Here is a 17,653-nt window from a genome sequence, read left to right as displayed (position 1 = left end):
CACGGTCACATCCAAGGTGGGAATGGCTACAGAGCCGGAGACTGGCTGCCGCTTTGGGGGTACGGCGACCGGGAGATTGCTGGAATTAGCTCTTCCGGGGCGCGAGTACACCCGGAAGCCTGGCTACTCCCGCCCTCCTTCGTCTCCTGATCAGTTCCCATTGGCTGTCTGTCTTTGACAGGCACTGAGGTCCCGGAGCTGGAACACTGGGCGAGAGGCGTGTGTATACCAGTGCGCCTGCATTCGCTTTCGCGGCTTTTCAGAGTGCAATTTTTCTCCGAGTTTTACCGCTTTTCCCGAAGGGGTTGAATAGCTGCCTTGGTTAGTGGCGAGGCTCGGCACAGTCAGTGGCTGTGCAGGGTGACGGTGTTTCAGTCTTACTTAGCCCTCAGTCTGGATCATGTGGCAACGCGCGGTAAGTCGCACAGATGCACGCAATTCATGACCAGGGAGAGGTCTCTGGGCTTGTTTCGCGTCTCTCCCTGGAGAGTAACCTGTGTCAGGGAGCTTGGGGTTGTGTATGGCTACGTATGACATCACAGATGCTGTTTGGGGTACATTTGATCTCTCTGAGCCATTGGCTAGGATTGTGGGTGATGGGATATTTGATCTGAGTGGATTTTGCGAGCCATAGTCCAGAGCGTCTAGGATGTGTGTGCCTGTATGCCGGGATGTGCATTTTTGGAGCTTTCGGGCATTTGAGTCCCTGGGTGTGAGATCTCTGTGTAGGCATCTGCGCCCCGGAATTGGACATCTCTGAGCTTTTGATTCTGGGTCCCAAATTGTGATGTCTCTGAGCTGCTTTGAGGAGGGGTTTGTCTTAAGGTGTAAACTATCAGCTGCTTGGGGTCTGTGCACAGGGTGCAGGTTTTCCATTTGTCTGGGGACTTTATCTTCAGGTTGTATGATGTTCTTGAGTTACTCAAAGTTCTTTCTGTTTAGGGGTTTCTGTTTAGGGGTTTCTGTGTTAGGTTAATAAGTGTCCGGAGTGGTTCGGAAGTCAGTCTCCGTGATGTGACGTATCTGTGCAATTCTCATTTGTTTCTGTCTTGAAGACCTTGGTCTGTTTGGAGGCTCTTTGTCGCAGTGCGTTTGGTCTCTGTCGTGTTTGAGGGTCTGAGACTCGAGTTGTGAGCTCTCTGTGCAGATACTCAGTGACCTCTTTTTGGTGTCTCTGGGTATGTACCTGAGCTGTTTGGAGTCGTTGTGTTAGAAATAAAACCTCTTGCGTTCTTGGCTGTGAGGTCTCTGTCCAGGAACTGAAGATTTGGAAGCTGGCAGATATGATTCCGAAGCCTGGAACCTGACATGCTGACTCTGTGTTGTTGAGCGTGTCACTCATCTCCTGGAATTCCAGTATGTATGAGAATTAATACAGTGGGGCCAGTATCCGGCTGAGAGGGTACCTGTGCATGTTAGCAATGTGTGTAAAGGGCCTGGCTCCCGACTGTCCTTCAGCAAATGTTTTCTGAGCACCTGCCATATACCAGAGCACTATTTGAGGAGTTTGTGACAGGACAAAATGGACCAAGTTTCTCATTTCATAGACCTGGTAGTAAGTAAATCAAGTGTGGCAGGCACTATGAAGAAAGATAATGCTAGATCACGGGAAAGGGTGTGTGTGGGTATGATGTTATTATTTTATTCAAGATAATGAGGGAAAGTCTCCCTGAAAGATGGCAATTAAGCAGAGATATGGAGGAAGTGAAGGAACAGGCCTTGAGGTTTCCTAAGGGAAGAGCATTCCAGGCAGAAGGAACAATAAATGCAACAGTCCTGGCAGGGAAATCTACTTGACATACTTCTGAATGTCAAGGAGTTCTGTGATGCTCTGGGTTTGGCATGATTCAATGGGTTTAGCACTCATTAAAAAGGGTCTGGTGCTGCTGTCTCTGTTTCTCCCACAATTTGTGGTCATCCGCATTTCACAGAGGAAGGATTCAAGGCTCAAACGTGTTCCCTGCATCTTCTCTCCTAGCTATACCTGAAATTAGGAGTGAGACCTTCTGGTCCATGATGAGAGACAGAGATCTTGAGTATACCAGCAGCAGGGATGATAGCATCCATGCTGAATGTCAGTCAACCAGCAGATAGCAGTTATAATGCGAGAATCGTGCCTCATAATATTGCTACTCTTGATGGAGGGCAGGACTTGAGAAGGAGAAGGCAACTGGGGCAAAGGAGGGAGGCAGGAAGGGGAAGCTGGACGACAATGAGAAAATAAAAACCAATGGCTTCATCACATTGCTTGGATTTGGCCCAATTTACCTTGAGTAACTGATTGCATTAGAATATAGTCACATTTTCTCTGTCCCTACCTATTTTTTCCCTCCCTTTCTCTTTTGGACCAGGAATACCACCTGAGCATGGAGATATCTGTAAATTTTTCAACTACTAGCTCGGTTTTTCAATAAATTATTTATTTCTTTTCTTTTTGGCTGAACTTAGTTAGTTAGTTCATTTCACTGAAATTGCCAGATGTAGTTATGTAGAATCATTGACAGAATCCTTTTAATTTCTGTGGGATCTGAAATCTGTTTTACTCCTGATATTGGGAAGTGTTGTCTTTAGTTATCTTGCTTTTTTTGGTCTATATGGGTAGAAGTTTATGAATTTGTATTGATCTTTTGAAAGAGCCAGCTTTGGGTTTTGTTGATCATCTCTATATTTTTTTCTCATATCTGTTCTGATCGCTATTTCCCTTATTTTGCTGACAGTCTCACTACTAAAGGGGTTTAATAAAGTCCCTGAGAGTTTCCCAAGCATAGTGAAAACTGACAGATTCTAGGGCACTATTGTAGCTGCACTAAGTGAGATTCACTGAGTGCGGATCATGAAATCTGATTTTTTTTTTTTTTAGAATTCCTCAATTCTGATTCACATGGACAGAGGAACCTGACAGGCTGCAGTCCATGAGGTTGCAAATAGTTGGACACAACTGAGTGACTAACACTCTAATAGTGAGTGATGGCGAATGTCCCTTAATGTCTTTATTAGCCCTCTGTATGTCTTCTTTGGAGAAATATCTGTTTAGGACTTTTGCCTACTTTTTGACTGGGTTGTTTGTTTCTCTGGTACTGACTTGTATGAGCTGTGTGTACGTTTTGGAAATGAATACTTTGTCAGTTGCTTCAGTTGCTATTATCTTCTCCCATTCTGAGTGTGGTCTTTTCACTTTCTTTATAGTTTCCTTTGCTATGCAAACACTTTTAAATTTTATTAGCACCCACTTATTTATTTTTGTTTTTATTTCCTTTATTCTAGGAGGTTTGTCCTAGAGGATATTACTATGATTTACGTCATACAGTGTTCTGCCTATGTTTTCTTCCAAGAGTTTTATAGTTTCTGGTCTTACATTTAGGTCTTTAGTCCATTTTCAGTTTATCTCTGTGTATGGTGTTAGGAAGTGTTCTAAGTTCATTCTTTTGCACTTAGTTGTCCAGTTCTTCCAGCACCACTTACTGAAAATGCTGTCTTCTTCCCATTGTATATTCTTGCCTCCTTAGTCAAAGATAAGGTGCCCATATGTGTGTGGGTTTTTCTCTGGGCTTTCTATCTTGTTCCATTGGCCTATACTTCTGTTTTTGTGCCTGTAACGTACTGTCTTGATGACTGTAACTTTGTAGTATAACCTGAAATCAGGTAAGTTGAGTCCTTCAACTCCATTCTTCTTTCTCAAGATTACTTTGGCTATTCAGGGTCTTTTGTGTTTCCGTATGAACTGTGACTTTTTTGTTCTAGTTTTGTGAAAAACGCCATTAGTAATTTGATAGGGATCACATTGAATCTGTAGATTGCATTTGGTAGTATAGTCATTTTCACAATATTGATTTTTCCTACCCAGGAACCTGGAATATCTCTCCATCTGTTTATGTCATCTTTGATTTCGTTCATCAAATTATAATTTAATGTATACAATTCTTTTGTCTCCTTAGGTAAGTTTATTCCTAGATGTTTTATTCTTTTTGTTGCAGTGGTGAATGGAATTGATTCCTTAATTTCTCTTTCTGGTTTTTCATTGTTAGTATATAGGAATGCAGATGATTTCTTTGTATTGATTTTGTATCCTTTGACTCTGCTAAATTCACTTATTAGCTCTAGTAATTTTCTGATAGTATCATGGTTTTCTATGTACAGCATCCCATCATCTGCAAACAGTGAGTGCTATACTTCTTCCTTTCTGATCTGGATTCCTTTTATTTCTTTTTCTTCTCTGATTATTGTAGCTAGGACTTCCAAAACTAGGCTGAATAATAGTGGTGAAAGTGGACACCCTTGTCTTGTTCCTGATCTTAGGGGGCATGCTTTCAGGTTTTCACCTTTGAGAATAGCATTTGCTGTGGGCTTCTCATATGTGGCCTTTACTTGTTGATGTAGATTCCTTCTATGCCCATTTGTTGAAGTGTTTTAATCAGAGCCAGTGTCCCCACAGACTGAGGGGTCCACAGGTAATGATTTTAGAGCCACACACCACTTGATTTATGCTGGATGACTCTGCAAACCCTCCAAGCCCTCTTACGGATACAAACACACACAATAGCACAGTAGAAATTGTGAGCCTGTCTTTGACTCCTGAGGTAATTGCAGATTTGTGGACTCACTACCCAGAGCTGTCACAGGCCATCCTTTGCTCATTCTTGTCCTGGACAGGGGCACCACAGAGATGCGAGGACCAGTCTCCCCTAGTCTATGAACGTCTCTTGCCTCCTCTACTCATCATTAGACATCTTATGTTCTTTCGCCTTCATCTCCGTGTCAGCAGGGGGCTGGGCTCATGCACACACATGCAAACACAGGTGACACAAGCACACACTGGTACACACGCATGTCCAAGCCACAGGGATACAAATGGAACAAATGTGTCAGTATCTGAAGAACCAGTGGTTCATACAACATACAGTGATTTCTTATTTCTATAGGAAAATCTCCATTCTGATCTTCAAATGTGAAATATACAGAAGTCCAACTTCCATGAAAGTGTTCCAAGCCTAGATTTTGATATAAGAAATACAAAGAATTTTATATGTCAGGGAAAAACAGTGGTGCACATATTTTCATTTGTGAAATAGAGATAACTCCAATACCATATTGGCTCTCCATATCTTAAGAAAACCAAAGCCATGATTTTCATCTGTGAAATACAGAGATTTCCATATTTGGTGTAAGGAAGTCACCACCCAAATTTTCATATATGAAGTATAGAAAATACCATATTTCATATAAGAAACTCAGCATACAGAGTTTCATAAAGTAAAATACAAAAAGTTCAATATTTCATGACGTCAATTCAGCACTGACATTTTCATATGTAAAATATAGAGAATTCCATTTTTAACTGAGTAAAATTTTACCCTGATTTTCATATGTGAAATATGCATATTTTAGGTGGTAAAATTGGTGTATAGAGTTTAATATCCAAAATATACATGATTCCAGATTGCACATGTTTTTAGCACCCAGTTTTTCATGTGTGACATACATAATGTTCAGTACTTCCTAGAGGATAATTTGAGCAGAGACTTTCATATGTGATATATAGAAAATTTCATAGTTTGTGGTAAATGGGTGCCTAGGTTTCTAATGTGATATATAGAGATTTCCACATTTCATGTGGGAAAATTGGCAATCATATTTTCATATATGAAATATAGAGTTCAGTATTTTTTGTATGAAAATCTGTTCACTGATTAATATATGTGAAAAGTAGAGATTTCATATTTCATGTAGGTATAGTTTTTCCCAGTTTTGCATAATGTGAAATATAGACAGTTACATATTTATGTAATCTTAATTAAATCTTAATTAAGATTTTCATATATGAAAAAATCCAGAATCCCATGTAATACAGAGGTCCATATTTCATTTAGGAAAACTTCCAATGTGATGTCCACATGCAAAACACAAAATTCCACATTCATATTTGAGAATCTATGCCTACAAAACCCATGCTAATGTTTTAATATGTGAAGTTTAGGGAATTTAATAGTTAGTGTAGAAAAATGAATGTCTGTATTTCCTTTTTTTTAATTTATTTTTATTAGTTGGAAGCTAATTACTTTACAATATTGTAGTGGTTTTTGCCATACATTGACATGAATCAGCCATGGATTTACATGTGTTCCCCATCCTGATCCCCCCTCCCACCTCCCTCCCCATCCCATCCCTCTGGGTCTTCCCAGCGCACCAGCCCTGAGCACTTGTCTCATGCATCCAACCTGGGCTGGCGATCTGTTTCACACTTGATATTATACTTGTTTCAATGCTATTCTCTCAGAACATCCCACCCTCGCCTTCTCCCAGAGTCCAAAAGTGTGTTCTATACATCTGTGTCTCTTTTTCTGTTTTGCAAAATACCAATACAGTATACTAATGCATATATATGGAATTTAAAAAGAATGTCTATATTTTCAAATGCTAAACACAGAGAACTCCATATACCATGTAGGAAAATGTGCAACCAATATTTATAAATGCAGTACAAAAAATTCAATATTTCAATTGTGAAATATAGAGAAATACATATATTGTAGAATACATAGCACCCATATTTTCATATGTGAAATATAGATTAGTCTATATTTAAATCAAGGAAATTTGTGCTCAGATCTTTTATATGAAATGTAAAGAGTATCACACATCATGTAAGACAACCACTATCTTGATTTTCATTTGTGAAATGTACACATTTTGTAATTCTGGAATGAATATTTGCTTATGGAATTTCATATTTGAACTATAGAGAATCGCATATCTCTTGTCAGAAAATTTAATTGAGAAATTCATTTATGAAAGTAAATTCCATAATTCAGCAGGAGAATGTATGCTCAAATTTTCCTATGTGAATAATACAGAATTCCCTATTCATGCAGGAAAATATGTGCCCATATATCCACATGTGAAACATGCAATTTCCATATATTATGACCAAATATACACAGCTAGATTTTCTAACATGAAATACAGATTTCATACTTCATGTGGAAAAATCTGCACCCATATTTTTGTGTATGAAATATAAAAAGTTACATATTTCTGATAGGAAAGTCATCATTCAGGCTTTCCTATATGAAATATAGAGAATTCCATATATTAAGCAGGAAAATCTGCTCTAATACTTTAATACAAGAAATGTTCAGAATTTCATATTTCATGTAGAAAATCTATGCCTAGATTTTCATATGTGAAATAAAAAGAATTCCATCTTTCATAAAGTTAACCTGTCCTCATACTTTGATAAAGGAAATACAGAGAATTCCATATTTCATGTGGGAAAATCTAGACCAAGATATTCCTATGTGATATGTAGCAAATTACACATATTATGGAGCTAAATCAGGGTCTACATGTCATATAGGAAATATAAGAATTCTGTATTTCATAGAAGCATATCTAAGGTAAGATTTCCATATTGGAAACAGAAAATTCCACATTTCATGTAAAAAAATCTGAACTCAAATTTTCATCTCTAAAGTATACACGGTTCATATGTCATGTAAGAAAATCTATACCCTGGTTTTCATATGAGAAATGAACAAAAGTCCATATTTCATCTCAAAAATTCCTCATCTTGTTTTTACTTGGGAAATATAGAGAGTGCCATATATTTTCTAAAATATCTGGACTGAGATTTCCACATATGAAATGTGAAAATTTTCATATGTGATGCGTGAATTACAGAGATTTCATATTACATGTAGGAAGATCTGTTCCCAGATATTTATATGTGAAATTAGTTACATATTCTATGTCAAAAAAATCATAACAAAGGTTTTCTTATATGAAATATGCAGAATCCCATATAACAATATAGCAGAAAATCTACACTTATCATCTGTAAGATATGCATGATTTCATACTTCATTTAGGAAAATTTGCACTCAGATTTCCACACATGAATCATACAGAATTACATATTTTCACAGTTGAAAAGCTAGGCTCACAAAACCTGTGCTAATATTTTAATATGACTTCTATAGAGAATTTAATATTTAATGTAGGTTAAGGAATGTCTGTATTTTCCAAAATTAAACACAGAGAATTCCATATATCATGTGCAGAATGTGCACATAGACCTTAATCAGTGAAAAATAAAACATTCAACATTTAAGCAGGAAAACGTTTATCCAGATTTTCATATAACATATTATATGTTTCATGCAGGAAAACTTGTGTCTAGATTTTCAATGGGAACTACAGAGAGTTATATATTTAATGTAGAAACATCAGCACCCATGTTTTCATATGTGAAATATAGAGTATCCCAAAACAAGGAAATCTGTGTCCATATTTCTTTATGTGAAATGTGAAATATACCAACTTTCATGTGGGAAAATCTATACCTAGATGATCATTTATGAAATGTACAAATTTTCTAGTTCAGTAATGAAAATTTGCCTCAGTGTTTCACATTTGAACTATGGAGAATTATATACTTCATGTCTGAAAATCTTAACTGAGATTTTCATTACAAAATTACAAAATATTCCATACTTTATTCAGGAAAATATGTGCTCAAATTTTCCTATGTGAAATATACAACATTCCATATTTATGTAGGGAAAAAGGTGCAGAGATATCCAGATGTGAAGTATGCAATAGTCCATCTATCATGACCAAAAATATACAGCTAGATATTCAAACATACATACAGATTTCAAATTTAATGTAGAAAAAACTGTACCCATAACTGATATGTGATATAGAGAAAATTGCGTATTTCATGCAGGGAAATCATCATTCAGGTTTATATATACATAAAGGAGGGCATTCAAAACCAGTGCTCTAGAACAACCCATAGAAATAGGGTAGGGAGGGAGGTGAGTGGGGCTTGAGGATGTGTGGGACACATGTATACCTATGGCTCATTAATGTTGATATATGGCAAAAACCATCACAGTATTGTACAGTAATTATCCTCCAGTTAAAACAAATAATTTGAATTTAAAAAAGAAAACAGTGGAAGGAACTCTACTCAGTGCTCTGTGGTGACCTAAATGGGAAGGCAATCCAAAAATGAAGGGATCTATGTATGCCTATAATAGATTGACTTTGATGTACAACAGAAACTGATATAAGGTGGTAAAGCAAATCCATTCCAATAAAAATTGTTTTAAAAATATTACAATTCAACTATAGCTCCAGCAGTGAAGGAATGAATGGTTCCCCCATTTGCAATATATATGTCCTAGGGGACATTATGCTTTTTAAGTATAATATTTCAGTTAGAGGAAGATAAAAACCATATCATCACATGATATTGTTAGTTAATTTATTTAAGCTATAGAAACAGAGTAGAATATGATTACCTGGGGCTAGTGGAAATAGACCATGATGTTTTAAGTTCCCAACTTTCAGTGAAAGGTTGCATAATCTCACCAAGGAAGATACTGTAATAGGGGCAAGATGGACATGGAGCTGCTGTCCTTAGCTGAAGACCATAGAGGTTAGAAGACCAGGTCCTCCAATAGTCAGCCTGTCAGCAGAGTGTAGTAAAAGATACATTTCAACCTTCGTCCATGGCCCTTCAGGTCCTCTGGCCTTGGTCTGGGTAGCAAGGTGTGGAGCCTCAGGACAGGCTAAAGGCTGAGTCTCGCAGAGGTCCAGAGACCTTGCTAGAGCCACTCACTGGCCTGGCCCAGGGTTCAGAGCAGTAGCAACCTACCTCTGCCATCCCCACCTCCATGACCTAACGCTTGAGGCAATCTCATTGGGTCAGAGTCTACAGGACCAAGCACCACCACCCCCCACCCCCCACCCGCCAATTAGGGTAAACTGAGAAGGCTGAGGGCAGCTGTGGGCTGGGCACCTGGCTCCCTCATTTAAGGTGGCTGGGCAGGGTATGGGGACCTTGGTAAGAGGAGAGCCCAGAGACTGAGATCTGCCTCTTCAGCTGTGACTGGCCACTGGTGGGAGGACCAAGACTGGGTGCTGGATGAATGTCTCAGACAGGATAATCAGCTTGCCCAGGAACTCCCTCCTCCTAAACAGGACCTTGGAGTGTGAAAGTCAAGCTTGGAGTCTTACCTTTCAGCATAGAGAATAGTATTTGTTCTGCTAGAAGTTTACAGGAACACAATTACCTCACCGTGACTTTTCTTCAAGAATAGAATATCTGACAGCAAGCAGTTTGTCACAGTGAATCACATCCCTCCCTCAAGTTTTGTATAAGTGGACATTCTTGAAAGATTTTGGAAAGTCCAGGATTTTTAAAGGCATAAGCCACCCATCTCCTTGCATGGCCCTGCAAGAAAATGCTCTTTTCTTTAAACTCCAGTGATGTAATATTGTTTGTCTAACTAACCCATGGGTACATCAGTTCAGTTCAGTTTAGTCGCTCAGTCGTGTCTGACCCTTTGCCACCCAATGGACTGCAGCACGCAGGCCTCCCTGTCCATCCCCAATGCCCGGAGTTTCCCCAAACTCATGTCCATTGAGTTGGTGATGCCATCCATCCATCTCATCCTCTGTCGTCCCCTTCTCCTCCTGCCTTCAATCTTTCTCAGCATCATGGACTTTTCAAATGAGTCAGCTCTTCGCATCAGGTTGCCAAAGTATTGAAGTTTCAGCTTCAACATCAGTCCTTCTAATGAACACACAGGACTGATCTCCTTTAGCATGGACTGGTTGGATCTCCTTGCAGTCCAACAGGCTCTCAAGAGTCTTCTCCAACACCACAGTTCAAAAACATCAATTCTTTGGCACTCAGCTTTCTTTAGAGTCCAACTCTCACATCCATACGTGACTACTGGACAAACCACAGCCTTGACTAGACAGGACTTTGTTGACAAAGTAACGTCTCTGCTTTTCAATATGCTGTCTAGGTTGGTCATAGCTTTTCTTCCAAGGAGTAAGCGTCTTTTAATTTCATGGCTGCAGTCACCATCTGCAGTGATTTTGGAGCCCAAAAATGTAAAATCTGCCACTGTTTCCACTGTTTCCCCATCTATTTGCCATGAAGTGATGGGACCAGATGGCATGATCTTAGTTTTCTGAATGTTGAGCTTTAAGCCTACTTTTTCACTCTCCCCTTTCTCTTTCATCAAGAGGCTCTTTAGTTCTTCTGCACATTCTGCCATAAGGGTGGTGTCATCTGCATATCTGAGGTTATTGATATTTCTCCCAGCAATCTTGATTCCAGCTTGTGCTTCATCTAGCCCAGCATTTCTCATGATGTAATCTGCATATAAGTTAAATAAGCAGGGTGACAATATTCAGCCTTGACATACTCCTTTTCCTATTTGGAACCAGTCCATTATTCCATGTCCAGTTCTAACTTTTACTTCCTGACATGCATACAGATTTCTCAAGAGGCTGGTCAGGTAGTCTGGGATTCCCATCTTTTTCAAAATTTTCCACAGTTTATTGTGATCCACCTAGTCAAAGGCTTTGTCATAGTCAATAAAGCAAAAATAGATGCTTTTCTGGAACTCTCTTCCTTTCTCAATGATCCAGCAAATGTTGGCAATTTGATCTCTGGTTCCTCTCCCTTTTCTAAAACCAGCTTGAACATCTGGAAGTTCATGGTTCATGTATTGAATGCTGGCTTGGGGAATTTTGAACATTACTTTACTAGCATATGAGATGAGTGCTATTGTGTGGTAGTATGAGCATTCTTTGGCATTGCCTTTCTTGGGGATTAGAATGAAAACTTCTGAGTTTTCCAAATTTGCTGGCATACTGAGTGCACCACTTTCACAGCATCATCTTTTCAGATTTGAAGTAGCTCAACTGGAATTCCATCACCTCCTCTAGCTTTCTTCATAGTGATGTTTCCTGAGGCCCACTTGACTTCACATTCCAGGATGGCTGGCTTCAGGTGAGTGATCACACAGTCATGATTATCTGGGTCATGAAGATCTTTGTTGTACAGTTCTTCTGTGCATTCTTGCCACCTCTTCTTAATATCTTCTGCTTCTGTTACGTCCATACCATTTCTTTCCTTTATTGAGCCCATCTTTGTGTGAAATATTCCCTTGGTAACTCTGATTTTCTTGAAGAGATCTCTAGTCTTTCCCAATCTATTGTTTTCCTCTATTTCTTTGCAGTGATCACTGAGGAACATTTTCTTATCTCTCCTTGCTAATCTTTGGAACTCTTCATTCAAATGGGTACATCTTTCCTTTTCTCCTTTGATTTTCACTTCTCTTCTTTTCACAGCTTTTTGTAAGGCCTCCTCAGATAGCCATTTTGGTTTTTGCATTTCTTTTTTCTTGGGGATAGTCTTGATCCCTGTCTCCTGTACAGTGTCATGAACCTCCGTCCATAGTTCATCAGGCACTCTGTCTGTCAGACTAGTCTTTTAAATCTGTTTCTCCCTTCCACTGTATAATCAAAAGGGATTTGAATGGTTTTCCCCACTTTCTTCAATTTCAGTCTGAATTTGGCAATAAGGAGTTCATGATCTGAGCCACAGTCAGCTACCTGTCTTATTTTTGCTGACTGTATAGAGCTTCTCCATCTTTGGCTGCAAATAATAAAACCATTCTGATTTCGGTGTTGACCATCTGGTGATGTCCATGTGTAGGGTCTTCTCTTGTGTTGTTGGAAGAGGGTGTTTTCTATGACCAATACATTCTCTTTGCAAAACTCTGTTAGCCTTTTACCTGCTTCATTCTCTACTCCAAGACCAAGTTTGTCTGTTACACCAGGTGTTTCTTGGCTTCCTTCTTTTGCATTCCAGTTCCCTATTATGAAAAGGACATCTTTTTTGAATGTTAGTTCTAATAGGTCTTGTAGGTCTTCATAGAACCATTCAGCTTCTTCAGCATTACTGGTCAGGGAGTAGACTTGGATTACCATGAGACTGAATGTTTTGCCTTGGAAATGAACAGAGATCATTCTTTCATCTTTGAGATTGCATCTGAGTATTGTATTTTGGACTCTTGTTGACTATGATGGCTACTCCATTTCTTCTAAGGGATTCTAGCCCACCGTAGTAGATATAATGGTCATCTGAGTGAAATTCACCCATTCTAGTTCATTTTATTTATTCACCCATTCCAGTTCGCTGATTCCTTAAATATCAATGTTCACTCTTGCCATCTCCTGTTTGACCACTTCCAATTTGCCTTGATTCATGGACCTAACATTCCAGGTTGCTATGCAATATTGGTCTTTACAGCATGGGACCTTGCTTCCATCCCCACTCACATCCACAACTTGGTGTTGTTTTTGCTTTGGCTCCATGTCTTCATTCTTTCTGGAGTTATTTCTCCACTGATCTCTAGTAGCATTTTGGGGACTTCCCAACCTGGGGAGTTCACCTTTCATTGTCCTATCTTTTTGCGTTTTCATACTCTTCTTGGGTTCTCAAGGCAAGAATATGGAAGTGGTTTGCCCATGGGGACATGGTATATGTTCATAGTAGGATCTTACCTCTCAATTCTTAATAGTAGCATCTTATCTCTCACTTCTGTGGAGGGTAACAGGCTATCCGAATGTATGCCTCATTCCAAAGCCACCCTGAATCATAAAAGTATGTGAAGTTTATCATTCTTCTGTAGAAACGAATTAGCAAACAGTGATGGTTACCCCAACTACTATGTAAATTTAGGACAAAATAACTGTGACAAATGTTTTAATCAGGTCTTATTTGAGGACTGCTTATTATTTTGAATATTTTGTAATAAACTGTGCTTGCCAGGATCACTTCAGTTGCCTTCTCGTGTCTGAATCTTTGCGACCCCATGGATTGCAGCACGCCAGGCTTCCCTATAATTCTTTATCTCCTGGAGCTTGCTCAAATTCATGTCCACTGAGTCGGCGATGGCATTCAACCATCTTGTCCTCTATCATCCCTTTCTTCTCCTGCCTTCGGTCTTTCCCAGCATCAGTGTCCTTTCTAATCTGTTGGCTCTTCGCATCAGGTGGCCAAAGTATTGGAACTTCAGCCTCAGCATCAGTCCTCCCAGTGACTATGCAGACCTGATTTCCTTTAGGAATGATTGGTTTTATCACCTTGCTGCCCAAGAGACTCTCAAGAGTCTTTTGCAACACCACGGTTCAAAAGCGTTAATTCTTTGGCACTCAGCATTCGTTATGGTCCAACTCTCACATCCATACATAACTACTGCAAAAACCATAGCATTGACTATATGGAACTTTGTCAGTAAATAATGGGTCTGTTTTTTAATATGCTGTGTAGGTGTGCCATAGGATTTCTTCAAAACAGCAAAACTCTTAATTTCATGGCTGCAGTCACGTTCTGCAGTGATTTTGGAGCCCAAGAAAATAAAGTCTGTACTGTCTCCTTTGTTTCCACATCTATTGCCAGGAAGTGATGGGACCGAATGCTGTGATCCTAGTTTTTTGAATGTTGAGTTTTAAGTCAGCTTTCTTCAGTCGCCTCTTTCACTTTGAACCAGAGGCTCTTTAGTTCCTCTTTGCCTTCTGCCATTAGGTTGTTGTCATCTGCATATCTGAGGTTATTGATATTTCTCCCTGCAGTCTTGATTCCAGCTTGTGTGTCATCCAGTCCTGCGTTTCCCATAATGTAGTCTGCATATAAGTTAAATAAGCAAGATGACAATATTCAGGCTTGACATACTCCTTTCCCAATTTGAACCAGTCCGTTGTTTCCTGTTTGGTTCTAACTACTGCTTCTTAACCTGCACGCAGATGTCTCAGGAGGCAGGTAAGGTGGTCTGGTATTTCTATCTCTTTAAGAATTTGCCACAGTTTGTTGTGACCCACACAGTCAAAGACTTTAGCGTAGTCGACAGTTTGCTAGGATACATATTTAAAATATCTCTTTTCGTTGCAATGGTGAATGGTGTTGTTTCCTTAATTTCTCTTTCTGTTTTCTCATTGTTAGTTTATAGAAATGCAAGGGATTTCTGTGTGTTAATTTTATATCCTGCAACTTTACTATATTCATTGATTAGCTAATGTAGAGGATCATGTCGTCTGCAAACAGTGAGAGTTTTACTTCTTCTTTTCTCATCTGGATTCCTTTTATTTCTTTTTCTGCTCTGATTGCTGTGGCCAACACTTCCAAAACTATCTTGAATAGTAGTGGTGAGAGTGGGCACCCTTGTCTTGTTCCTGACTTTAAGGGAAATGCTTTCAGTTTTTCACCATTGAGGATAATATCTGCTGTGGGTCTATCATATATAGCTTTTGTTATGTTGAGGTGTGTTCCTTCTATTCCTGCTTTCTGGAGAGTTTTTATCATACATGGATGTTGAATTTTGTCAAAGGCTTTTTCTGCATCTATTGAGATAATCATATGGTTTTTATCTTTCAATTTGTTAATGTGGTGTATTACATTAGTTGATTTGCAGATATTAAAGAATCCTTGCATTCCTGGGATAAAGCCCACTTGGTCATGATGTATGATCTTTTTAATATGTTGTTGGATTCTGTTTGCTAGAATTTTGTAAGGATTTTTGCATCTATGTTCATCAATGATATTGGCCTGTAGTTTTCTTTTTTGTGGCATCTTTGTCTGGTTTTGGAATTAGGGTGATGGTAGCCTCATAGAATGAGTTTGGAAGTTTCCCTTCTGCAATTTTCTGGAAGAGTTTGAGTAAGATAGGTGTTAGCTCTCCTCTGAATTTTTGGTAGCATTCAGCTGTAAAGCCCTCTGGTGCTGGGCTTTTGTTTGCTGGAAGATTTCTGATTACAGTTTTGATTTCTGTGCTTGTGATGGGTCTGTTAAGATCTTCTATTTCTTCCTGGTTCAGTTTTGGAAAGTTATACTTTTCTAAGAATTTGTCCATTTCTTCCAAGTTGTCCATTTTATTGGCATAGAGCTGCTGGTAGTAGTCTCTTATGATCCTTTGTATTTCAGAGTTGTCTGTCGTGATCTCTCCATTTTCATTTCTAATTTTGTTGATTTATTTTGATTTCGTATTTGATTTCTTCTATGATTTGTTGGTTATTCAGAAGCGTGTTATTTGGCCCCCATATGTTGGAATTTTTAATAGTTGTTTTTCCTGTAATTGACATCTCATCTTACTGCCTTGTGGTCAGAAAAGATGACTGGAATGATTTCAGTTTTTTTGAATTTACCAAGGCTAGATTTATGTCCCAGGATGTGATCTATCCAGGAGACGGTTCCATGTGCACCTGAGAAAATGATTAAATTGTTTTGGGGTGAAATGTCCTATAGATATCAGTTAGGTCTAACACTATATGCAAAACAGAAAAAGAGACCCAGATATATAGAACAGACTCTTGGCCTCTGTGGGAGAAGGCGAGGGTGAGATGTTCTGAGAGAATAGCATTGAAACAAGTATAATATCAAGTGTGAAACAGATCCCCAGCCCAGGTTGGATGCATGAGACAAGTGCTCAGGGTTGGTGCACCAGGAAGACCCAGAGGGATGGGATGGGGAGGGAGGTGGGAGGGGGGATCAGGATGGGGAACACATGTAAATCCATGTCAATGTATTGCAAAAACCACTACAATATTATAAAGTAATTAGCCTCCAACTAATAAAAATAAATGAAAAAAATATCTCTTTTCTCTTTGCAGTCTTTTAGTAGTTTGCTTATCATGTGCATCACATTATGCTTTAATACTTATTCAATAATAGAAAAGTTTTCCATCCATTATGTCTTTGTGGAGAGGATTTCTAGATTGATAAGAAATTTGAATTTTGTTTTAATCTGTATTACTCCCAAACAACCCGTTTTTTCTTAAGAACTGCTTTCTGTGTCAGGCGACCTGGTTAGTGGGGTGAGCTTTGGGAGACAGATGAATACATAGCAGTACCAAGTTGAGAGAAGAAAATCAATATTATGAATAAATTGTATTCTCTCAAAATTTGTATGCTGAAGATATAACTCTCTGTACATTATATTTAGTCAAAATGTTAGTAGATTGCCCTTTCTTCTGACCCTATTTGGAAATAGGGCCTCTAAATAGGTAGTTGGGTTAATTCGACTGCTTCTTTATAAGAAAAGGAGATCAGTCACAGACAACATTACAACAACACAGAAACATTACTGTGTGAAGACAAAGCCAGAAAATTCTGGACTGACACAGTCCAGAACAGAACAAATCTCCTGATCCTTTAACTATTGATTTGATCCCCAAAAGCTTGAAAAAACATTTTTAAAGCTACCTGGTATGGTTCTCATTGTTCTGGCAACCCTACAAAACCAGTACACCCACTTCCTCTTGAAAAGAGGCTTTCAGTTTCAAATGAGGCCTCCTTTTCTTACCTAGGTTTCATGGAAAGGAAACTGGTAAAGGAATCTCTAACACATAAACTGATGATCCTCACAGATACCTAACTCCCCCTAAGAGTTTTCATTGTTTCTTTAGAGATCCAATTGGGCTAGTACTTGTTCCTATTTCATGGGTAAAGTTGGCCTGGGAGTACTAGAATGAGCATCATTTACAGTAAGCGGTAGAAGAAAATAAGCCTATCATGAAGGCAGCCCCGCCTCATAAAATAGATGCAGTCCTCTCCTTTCATCTGTAAGAGGCAAAGGGAAGTGTTCAAGGCATTGCTGCCTATTGCTTTAGTAATGACACAGAGTCGTGAAGTCATGGCAACCGTGCCTCCCTAAACCTCCCCTAACCAAGACACTAGGCTGTAGTAGCCATGGGGCAGCCTAGAGAATCACAGGCCCTCCCAAACTGTTAAAACCACCTGGGTTTTCCCCCCAGAGAGTTTGCGAGGTGTGTTAGTGTTACCTTCTCC

At 39.1% G+C, this 17,653-nt stretch overlaps 1 long non-coding RNA gene across 3 annotated transcripts in view; it reads left to right on the top strand.

Annotated features, from left to right (window-relative positions):
* Positions 1-212: 212 nt before the first annotated feature.
* Positions 213-17,653, top strand: part of LOC122690168 — a 28,308-nt gene continuing 10,867 nt past the window's right edge. For 2 of the 3 annotated variants that reach the window (XR_006339999.1, XR_006339998.1), the window contains exon 1: positions 213-415. This is a non-coding gene — a long non-coding RNA (uncharacterized LOC122690168). The remainder of the gene's footprint in view (positions 416-17,653) is intronic. The other variant, XR_006339997.1, reaches the window with a different exon arrangement.

The sequence above is a fragment of the Cervus elaphus genome, chromosome X (assembly GCF_910594005.1).
Source record: "Cervus elaphus chromosome X, mCerEla1.1, whole genome shotgun sequence".
NCBI classification, from domain to species: Eukaryota; Metazoa; Chordata; class Mammalia; order Artiodactyla; family Cervidae; genus Cervus; species Cervus elaphus.
This window is presented reverse-complemented; position numbering and strand designations above follow the sequence as displayed.